General features: G+C 38.9%; 1 protein-coding gene across 2 annotated transcripts in view; it reads right to left on the bottom strand.

Moving 5' to 3' along the window:
- Zfp40 (zinc finger protein 40) overlaps window positions 1-10,724 on the bottom strand; it is a 263,006-nt gene that overhangs the window by 228,383 nt on the left and 23,899 nt on the right. The window lies entirely within an intron of this gene.

Raw genomic sequence — 10,724 nt, forward strand, 5'->3', positions numbered from 1 at the left:
ATCCACAATCACCTACATTTGTCCTCTTTGCCAGAAAGAGCTAAAAGAATCCTGATCCATTGTAAGAGTTAGAAGAGTTCTTCTATAAAAATAGAAGAGAGAAGAATACTTTTAAAAAGTTTGATATAATATTTCAGAAGATGGATTGATGTCTCAGCAATAAAAACCATACCCTTTTCTGATAGAGGAACTGATTCAATACTCAACACTGCAAACTGCTATTATCAACCACCTGTAACAAGAGCTACAAAGAATCAGGTGGTCTCTTCTGTGCTCCAAATTTGCTCGAATTTATTCATGCACATAATAACACAACACACACAAAATAAAATTACATAAATTTTTAAAACTATAGAAGAATATTGCAAACACTTTACACCGGTTTTCTACTTTTCAATTTTCTACTATGGTGTTAGAATTATAGGAACCATCAGAGAAAGAGTGGAATATGGGTAGAGATGGTTGGGATTAAGCATTTTACATAAGAACACTCACCTTTAAGTATATCATAAAAGACACACTTGTGAAATGGACAGGAAAAACAGAGCTTGTTGAAATAACCTCTTCTATGTGTGAAATTTAGATGACTATGCAACAATCTGCCTTGACATCACAGAGTAATCTGAGGTAGTCAGCTAGCAAGGGTCAGTGCTGAGAGAAGCTGATGGGGATTGGTCCAGAAATCAACTGGGCTTGATGGTTTGGGCAGTCAGCAATTAGTGAAGAGAAAGGGGAGAATGCAACCCTTCACTCACTCACTCATTCATTCTCTTACTCACTGACACACACACATCCGCAACAGAGAGGGAAGAGAGAGAGAGAGAGAGAGAGAGAGAGAGAGAGAGAGAGAGAGAGACAGAGACAGAGAGACAGAGAGAGACAGAGAGAGACAGAGAGAGACAGAGAGAAGGAGGGATAAGGAGAGGGAGAGGGGAGAGGGAAAGAGAGATAGGGGAGGGGGAATGAGGTGAAGGAGGGGGGAGTGGGATAGGGATGGGGAGAGAGGTTAAATAAAGATAAGGTCCAGCAACAGACATACTCACAGACAGACAGGCACAGACAGACAAACATATACATATTCACATGATAGAAAACTCAAGCAATGCTCTGAAAAGCAGGATCCAAGTATTTCTTTCACACACACACACACACACACACACACACACATATATATATATATATATATATATATATATATATATATATATATATATACATACATATAAACACTTACTGGTGGGTGGATGAAACAAAATTCCAACAAGCAGGCTTCAAGCATTTCACACATAATATCTATCTATCTATCTATCTATCTATCTATCTATCTATCTATCTATCATCTATCAATCTATACATACACACATAAACACACACACAGAGAGAATACACACAGAACTGCTGGAAGATGCAAGCTTCAACACACACCCAAACAAGCTTTACATATATACATACAGATAGATATGATGGATGGATGGAATGAAGTTCCAACACACTCTCACCCAACTTTACACATGTATATACATAAACGTAGTTGGTAGGTGAAAAGAACAATGTTTTGACCACTTTATTCTTTCTCCCATGGTTTACATAGTGCTAAAAATTCTTTCAGGCAGTAGGATTATGTTTGAGTTTTCTCTGACTGAACGAATATAAAAAAAACTATTTTCTCAGTACCTTTACAGAAATAATAGAACATAGTACAGGTAAACAAAACAAGCAACTTGTTATAGATTAACAAAGTAAAAGGAATCAAAGTGTTTTTCTCAAACAATTCTCTTACTAACAGACAGAAATCTGAAATTAAAAAGAAAGGAGTGATTATTTCATTATTTATCTTTAAAAGTAACCGTATAAGAATCTAAAAAGAATTAGAAATCTTAATGTTTACTTAAAAGTCAGTCATATTTACTTTAAATCCTCTGAATGCAAAGTACTATTCAGCAATTTCTTTCTTTCTTTTTTCTTTTTTTTCTTTTTTTTTCGGGGCTGGGGACCGAACCCAGGACCTTGCGCTTCCTAGGCAAGCGTTCTACCACTGAGCCAAATCCCCAACTCCAGCAACTCTTATTAAATCATATCACAAAGCTGAAGGCAGAATGGTGTATAAGAAAAAAAATCATCAGGACACAGAGAGTGTGTCCAAATTAACAAAATCAGAAATGAAAAGGGAGACATAACAACAGAATCAGAGGAAATTAAAAAAATCATCAGATCCTACTACAAAAGCCTATATTCAACAAAACTTGAAAATCTTGAGAAAATGGACAATTTCCTAGACAGATACCAGGTACCGAAGTTAAATCAGGCACAGATAAACCAGTTAAACAACCCCATAACTCCTAAGGAAATAGAAGCAGTCATTAAAGGTCTCCCAACCAAAAAGAGCCCAGGTCCAGATGGGTTTAGTGCAGAATTCTATCAAACCTTCATAGAAGACCTCATACCAATATTATTCAAACTATTCCACAAAATTGAAACAGATGGAGCACTACCGAATTCCTTCTATGAAGCCACAATTACTCTTATACCTAAACCACACAAAGACACAACAAAGAAAGAGAACTTCAGACCAATTTCCCTTATGAATATCGACGCAAAAATACTCAACAAAATTCTGGCAAACCGAATCCAAGAGCACATCAAAACAATCATCCACCATGATCAAGTAGGCTTCATCCCAGGCATGCAGGGATGTTTTAATATACGGAAAACCATCAACGTGATCCATTATATAAACAAACTGAAAGAACAAAACCACATGATCATTTCATTAGATGCTGAGAAAGCATTTGACAAAATTCAACACCCCTTCATGATAAAAGTCCTGGAAAGAATAGGAATTCAAGGCCCATACCTAAACATAGTAAAAGCCATATACAGCAAACCAGTTGCTAACATTAAACTAAATGGAGAGAAACTTGAAGCAATCCCACTAAAATCAGGGACTAGACAAGGCTGCCCACTCTCTCCCTATTTATTCAATATAGTTCTTGAAGTTCTAGCCAGAGCAATCAGACAACAGAAGGAGGTCAAGGGGATACAGATCGGAAAAGAAGAAGTCAAAATATCACTATTGGCAGATGATGTGATAGTAAATTTAAGTGATACCAAAAGTTCCACCAGAGAACTACTAAAGCTGATAAACACCTTCAGCAAAGTGGCTGGGTATAAAATTAACTCAAATATATCAGTAGCCTTCCTCTACACAAAAAAGAAACAAGCCGAGAAAGAAATTAGGGAAATGACACCCTTCATAATAGACCCAAATAATATAAAGTACCTCGGTGTGACTTTAACCAAGCAAGTAAAAGATCTGTACAATAAGAACTTCAAGACTCTGAAGAAAGAAATTGAAGAAGACCTCAGAAGATGGAAAGATCTCCCATGCTCATGGATTGGCAGGATTAATATAGTAAAAATGGCCATTTTACCAAAAGCAATCTACAGATTCAATGCAATCCCCATCAAAATACCAATCCAATTCTTCAAAGAGTTAGACAGAACAATTTGCAAATTCATCTGGAATAACAAAAAACCCAGGATAGCTAAAATTATCCTCAACAAAAAAACGACTTCAGGGGGAATCACTATCCTTGAACTCAAGCAGTATTACAGAGCAATAGTGATAAAAACTGCATGGTATTGGTACAGAGACAGACAGATAGACCAATGGAACAGAATTGAAGACCCAGAAATGAACCCACACACCTATGAGCACTTGATTTTTGACAAAGGAGCCAAAACCATCCAATGGAAAAAAGATAGCATTTTCAGCAAATGGTGCTGTTTCAACTGGAAGTCAACACGTAGAAGAATGCAGATCGATCCATGCTTATCACCCTGTACAAAGCTTAAGTCCAAGTGGAACAAGGACCTCCACATCAAACCAGATACACTCAAACTAATAGAAGAACAAGTGGGGAAGACTCTCAAACATGGGCACTGGAGAAAATTTCCTGAACAAAACACCAATGGCTTATGCTCTAAGATCAAGAATTAACAAATAGGATCTCATAAAACTGCAAAGCTTCTGTAAGGCAAAGGACACTGTTGTTAGGACAAAACGGCAACCAACAGATTGGGAAAGGATCTTTACCAATCATACAACTAATAGAGGGCTCATAACCAAAATATACAAAGAACTCCAGAAGTTAGACTGCAGGTAGAAAAATAACCCTATTTAAAATGGGCTTCAGAGCTAAACAAAGAATTCACAACTGAGGAATGCTGAGTGGCTGAGAAACACCTAAAGAAATGTTCAACATCTTTAGTCATAAGGGAAATGCACATCAAAACAACCCTGAGATTCCACCTCACACAGGTCAGAATTGCTAAGATCAAAAACTCTGGCTACAGCAGATGCTGGCGAGGATGTGGAGAAAGAGGAACACTCCCCCAATGTTGGTGGGAATGCAGACTGGTACAACCTCTCTGGAAATCAGTCTGGAGATTCCTCAGAAAATTGGACATTGCACTACCTGAGGACCCAGCTATACCACTCTTGGGCATATACCCAAAAGATGCTCCAACAAATATCAAAGATACATGTTCCCCTATGTTCATAGCAGCCTTATTTATAATAGCCAGAAGCTAGAAAGAACCCAGATGCCCTTCAACAGAGGAATGGATACAGAAAATGTGGTACATCTACACAATGGAGTACTACTCAGCTATCAAAAACAATGACTTATGAAATTCATAGGCAAATGTATGGAACTGGAATATATCATCCTGAGTGATGTAACCCAATCACAGAAAAACACACATGGTATGCACTCATGAATAGTGGATATTAGCCCAAATGCTTGAATTATCCTAGATGCACAGAACACACAAAACTCCAGAAGGATGACCAAAATGCGAATTGGTCACTCCTTCTTTAAAAGAGGAACAGGAATTCCCTTGGGAGGGTATATAGAGGCAAAATTTAGAACACAGGCTGAAGGAATGCCCATTCAGAGCCTGCCCCACAAGTGGCCCATACATATATAGCCACCAAAGTAGATAAGACGAAGCAAAGAAGTGCAGGCTGACAGGAACCCGATGTAGATCTCTCCTGAGAGACACAGTCAGAATGTGGCAAATACATAGGTGAATTCCAGCAGTAAATCACTGAACTGATAATGAGACCCCCATTGAAGAAATCAGAAAAAGGGCTGAAAGAGCTTGAAAGGGCTTGATACCTTATATGAACAACAATGCCAACCAACCAGAGCTTCCAGGGACTAAGCCACTACCCAAAGACTATACATGGACTAACTGGGTTCCAACTGCATAGGTAGCAATGAATAGCCTAGTAAGGGCACCAGTAGAATCAGAAGCCCTCGGTCCTGCCAAGGCTGGACCCCCCAGTGAACAGGTTTCTTGCGGGGGAGGGCAGTAATGGGGGAGGTTTGGGAGGGGGACACCCATATAGAAGGGGAGGGGGAGGAGTTAGGGAGATGTTGGCCAGGAAACTGGGAAAGGGAATAACATTGGAAATGTAAATAAGAAATACCCAATTTAATAAAGATGGAAAAAAAGAATAAAATTAGTAATCTTAAAAAAAAAGAAAGAAAGAAATCAATCATCCTTGGTCATCCTCAGTTAGAATCACATTAGTCAATACTGCGACTTTTCTTGTTTCATGCCCTTAAAGGACCCTAGCTTAACTAATTAAATTATGCCTTTCAGAACTTCAATTTTTTTCCTAAGTTTTTCTACCTCAGAGCCAGTAGCAAAGACACTTTTACCAGGTTTCATTAACAACTTTATTTTTCCAAATGCTTTCTCAGGTTGGTGGTCATTGCTGACAATCTGCGTCTCTAAGTTCTTTTCTAGGGTGGTGATTGAATCATTACTTCTTTATTTTATTTTATTTTTTATTTTTTTCTGGAGCTGGGGACCGAACTCAGGGCCTTGCACCTGCTAGGCAAGCACTCTACCACTGAGCTAAATCCCCAACCCCTTCATTACTCCTTTATATATGATGTCAGAACAATGCATTTGAAGTTCTATTGTCACCTTTGACAAAAGCTCATATGGACTTACTGTGTTTTCTTTTTGAAGTATAATACAGTTAGCATGTTTTAACCATGGTCCATTGCTAAAGTAGTGTGTTTTTGGCTATCCAGGTTATTTCTGTACTACCATATTGATTTTATGACTTCTTTCTTTCTACAAAGAATGATATTCAATTTCTGTTAAATTTCACACCAAGTTTCTGTATTAATTTTTTTCAAAATGTTTTATTTATTTATATTGCAAATATTTTCCCCACTCCAGGTCCCCTAGTCCCTGAGTTCTTCACCCTTTTTCCTCCCATTTGATTCTGAGATGTTGCTTACCCACCCACCCACCTACTCATCACCTCACACCAGCCAACATTCTCCTTCCCTGGGGGATCAAGTTTCTACAAGAATAGGTGTATCCTCTTCCACTGAGGCCATCATAGTAATCCTCTTCTATGTAAGTGCCTGGGGTCATTGACCAGTTCATGTATGTTCTTTGATTTGTAGCTTATTTTCTGGAAGCTCTCTGTGGTCTAGGTCAGTTGATATCTGTTTTCCTTCCTTTGGGGTTGCAATAACCTTGAGCTCCTTCCCCTATTTCTTCCTTAGGGGGCCCAGAACTCAGTACAATGCTTGGCTCTAAGCACGTGCCTTTGTCTCAGTCAACTGCTGTTAAGAGACTCTCAGAGAACAGCCATGCTAGACTCCTCTTTGCAAGCAAAACATAGTATCAGTAATGATGTTGGGGTTTGGTATCTACACATGGGATGAACACAAATTAGCTAGGTCACTGGACAGACTTTTCTTCTATCTCTGCTCAATTTTTATTGCTGTATTTCCTTTAGATAGGAGCAATTTTGTTCCTTCAAATTTTTGAGGATGGGTGGGTGGCCCCATGCGTCAACTGGGGATCATTTCCATTTACTTGTGGTGGTCTCTGGAGGTTCCATTTCCCCACTTTTGGGTGTTTTGGCTAAGGTTGTCACCATTGAGTCCTGAGAACTTCTCCCATTCCATGTTTCTTGGACTTTCTACTCTTCACCCTCCCAAACCCCTGCGCTGGATATTTCCATTCCTTCTACTGGCCCTAAGGGCTTTGCTTCTGTCTCCCCCATATCTGATCCTGTCCCCCTTTTCCTCTCCCCTCTTCCTCTTCCTTCTCAAATCCCTCCCTCCATCTGCCTCCTCTTATTATTTTGTGCCCTCCCCCGATCTAAGTGGGGTTGAAGTAGCCAGAGTTGTGCCTTCCTTCCTATTAAACTTTATATGGTTTCTGAGTTGTATCATGGACATTCTGTACTTTTTGGTTAATATCCACTTATCATTGAGTATATACCTCATAGTTTTTAGTTCCATCAATTTGCCTGCAAAATTCCTGATGTCATCTATTTTAATAGCTGAATAGGATTGCATTGTGTATATGAACCACATTTTTCTGTATTCACTTTTCTGTTTAGGGACTTCTGAGTTGTATCTAGCTTCTGGCTATCACAACAATCCTATGAACATATTAGTACAAGTGTCCTTGTGGCATTGTTTGTGTGACTATCTTCTTTTGGGTTAGTTGAAAGATTACTTTCTTGCTCTTTCCAGGGTTTTCATTTCCCTCTCTGTGTTGGAGTTTTCCATCTATTATCATTTGTAGGGGTGGATTTGTAGAAAGATATAGTGTAAATTTGGATTTGTTGTGGATTATCTTGGTTTCTCCATCTTTGTTAATTGAGAGTTTTGCTGGATACAGTAGCCTGGGCTGGCATTTGTGTTCTCTTAGGGTCTATATGACATCTGCCTAGTATCTTCTGGCTCTCACAGTCTCTGGGGAGAACTCTGATATGATTATGATAGGTCTGCATTTATATGTTACTTGACCTTTTTGCATTACTGCTTTTAACATTCTTTTTTTTTGTTTTTTCTTTTTTTGTTTTGTTTTGTGCGTTTGGTGTTTCAACTATTAGATGACGGGAGGAATTTTTTTTTTCTGGTCCAATCTATTTAGAGTTCTGTAGGCTTCTTGTATGTTTATGGACATCTTTTTCTTTAGGTTAGAGCAGTTTTCTTCCTTAATTTTGCTGAAAATATTTTCTGGCCCTTTAAGTTGGGAGTCTTCACTCTTTTCTATACCTATTATTCTTAGGCTTGATCTTCTCATTATACTGCATTTCCTGGATGTTTTGTGTTAGGAGCTTTTTGTGCTTTGCATTTTCTTTGACAGTTGTGTTGATGTTTTCTATTGTATCTTCTGCCTCTGAGATTCGCTCTTCTATCTCTTGTATTCTCTTTGTGATGCTTGTGTCTATGACTCCTGATCTCTTACCTGGGGTTTTTTTATTTCCAGGGTTTTCTCTCTTTGTGTTTCCTTTATTGTTTCTAGTTCCGTTTTTAGATTCTTTGTGGATTTGTTCAATTCCTTCACCTGTTTGTATGATTTTTGTGCTTCTCCTTTAAGGGCTTTTATGTGTTTACCTGTTTTGTCTTGTATTTCTTTAAGGTAGTTACTTGTGACTTTCTTAAAGTCTTCTAACATCATCAAGAGTTCTTATTTTAAATCAAAGTCTTGCTTTTCCAGTGTGTTGGGGTTATCCACAGCTTCCTATGGTGGGGGAACTGGGGTCTTATGTTGCCAAGTGGCCTTGATTTCTGTTGCTTAGGTTCTTTCCCTTGCCTCTTGCCATCTGCTTATCTCTGGTGTTAGCTGGTCTTGCTGTTTCTTACAGTGGCTTGACCCTCCTGTGTGTCAGCACTACTGGAAGACCAGCTCTCTCCCAGTGGGTATAAAGAGTTGTGGGACAGGGTCGTCTCTGGGTGCAGACAGGAATTGGAAGGATCCTGCCTCAGACTGCTCCTCGATTCCTGTATCTTGAGGGTTCTGCATGGGTCCCTTGGAGCAGAAGTGTTCGTACCTGTGCTCTTAGGTGTGTCAGCACTACTGTGAGATCAGCTTTTCCCAGCGGGAACTGTATACAGAGAGCTGTGGCACACAGTAAGCTCTGGGGTCAGGCTGAGTTCCACCATTTCCAATCACACATCAGTCAAAACTCAAGGGCTGGCATGGAACTGAGTGATTGGCATGGCAATCTTTTATATGACTCAGTTTCTGAATTTATCATGGAACAAAAAAAAAAATGAAATAGGCCTCACCTCTACTAGAAGAATACACATGAATAAGAGATACAGTATGTGTTGTTCTTTTCTCTTTTCTCTGTAGACGTGAAAGTCAGAGCTATGATACATGCAGCTTCTCCTAAAGATGAGCAAGCAAGACTGCAGGAAAACTATTCGCATCCACAGAAACCAGACTGCTGCAGTTCTGCCACATCTAATCTTTGTACAAAATCCACTGAGCAAAGTCTAGGCAATGCCATTCCTTTCGAGAGAAGTGCAAGCCCATAATTAATTAATTGCATTAATTAATTGCATTAAATGCTAAAACTAAAGCAGTGTTTGAATGAGCTATGTTGGTGTACTGCTTTAGTCCTAGCATTAGGGAGGTTGGACTACATGGTGAGTTAGTTTTGAGGAAGGTAAGGCAACAGAGTGATAAATTCAGTAAAACAAAGCAAAACTAAAACAACATAAAGCCACTTTGTTCATGCACATATTGGAAAACTACTCTTTGCTAGACCAAAACACAGTTAGCGTCTATTTTTCTCATACGTCTGGGTGTTCAGAATTATTTAAAAGATGCTTTCCAATTCTGTCCTCTCTAAAATGCTTATCACTGTAAAACCACTGTGGCCTGATACTCTCTCACTGCATATATAGTATACTATTTTACATTTTAAAGTGGAAAATTAAGAATGCTTCATATGAGTTTTCAAAAAATTTGTTTTACTTATATGAATACACTGTAGTTACCTTCTGATATATCAGAAGAGAGCATTTGGCCCCATTATAAATGGTTGTGTGCCACCACGTGGGTTGCTGCAATTGAATTCAGCACCCATGCAAGAGCAGTCAGTGGTCCTCATCACTGAGCCATCTCTCTAGCACCCATATGAGTTCTTAATAAAGACACATTTCTGAGTGCTGGAAAATTAAAAATGAGTGAAAATCTCCTTAATAAATGTTAATGTGCTTAACCAATACTTCTGAGATCAGTATATTTTCAGATTCCATTAAATCTGCATTGGTTCCCCACGGGACTAATTTCTAAACAGTTCTTGTAATGGTAGTCCAAGAAACAAATTCCACTCTCTTCCCTATTCAAATTCTTGAATAGGCAAGTGGTAGAGCATGGGAAGTGGAAAGTAGGGATGAATTTAAATTCCAAGAGCTTTGTAATTGCTACAATAGCATGAGAACCCTGTTTGTAAACAGGAGATAATGCAGATCCTCTACCAGATTAACCTGTAACAATGCTGGCAATCATTGGATTAATGAAAAAAATTAAGCCCCAGTTCATATGAACAAAAGTTTATGAACATGGTAGATACACCCAACAAAACTCTGCAAGCCCTTGTTCTCCTGCACAGCAGCAAAAAAACCTAGTCAAAGCCCTGGTTAGTTTCTCACTGCCTGTTTCACAACTCTGCATGTTAATTGGGCTGCAGTTTCACCCATTGTACTGCTGACTTATAACTGTCCTAGGATGAGAGCTCTACATAGATGCTAACTCTACACAGGGTGCCCTACAGCTGAGAGTTTTCCTGTCCCTAAAAAAAATGCATCCTCTATTTGGCTCCTATAATCTAGCCCTCCCCAAGCACTTCTGCAAATGCCAAATTTTTCATGCTC

This window comes from Rattus norvegicus, chromosome 1, assembly GCF_036323735.1.
Source record: "Rattus norvegicus strain BN/NHsdMcwi chromosome 1, GRCr8, whole genome shotgun sequence".
Classification (NCBI taxonomy): domain Eukaryota; kingdom Metazoa; phylum Chordata; class Mammalia; order Rodentia; family Muridae; genus Rattus; species Rattus norvegicus.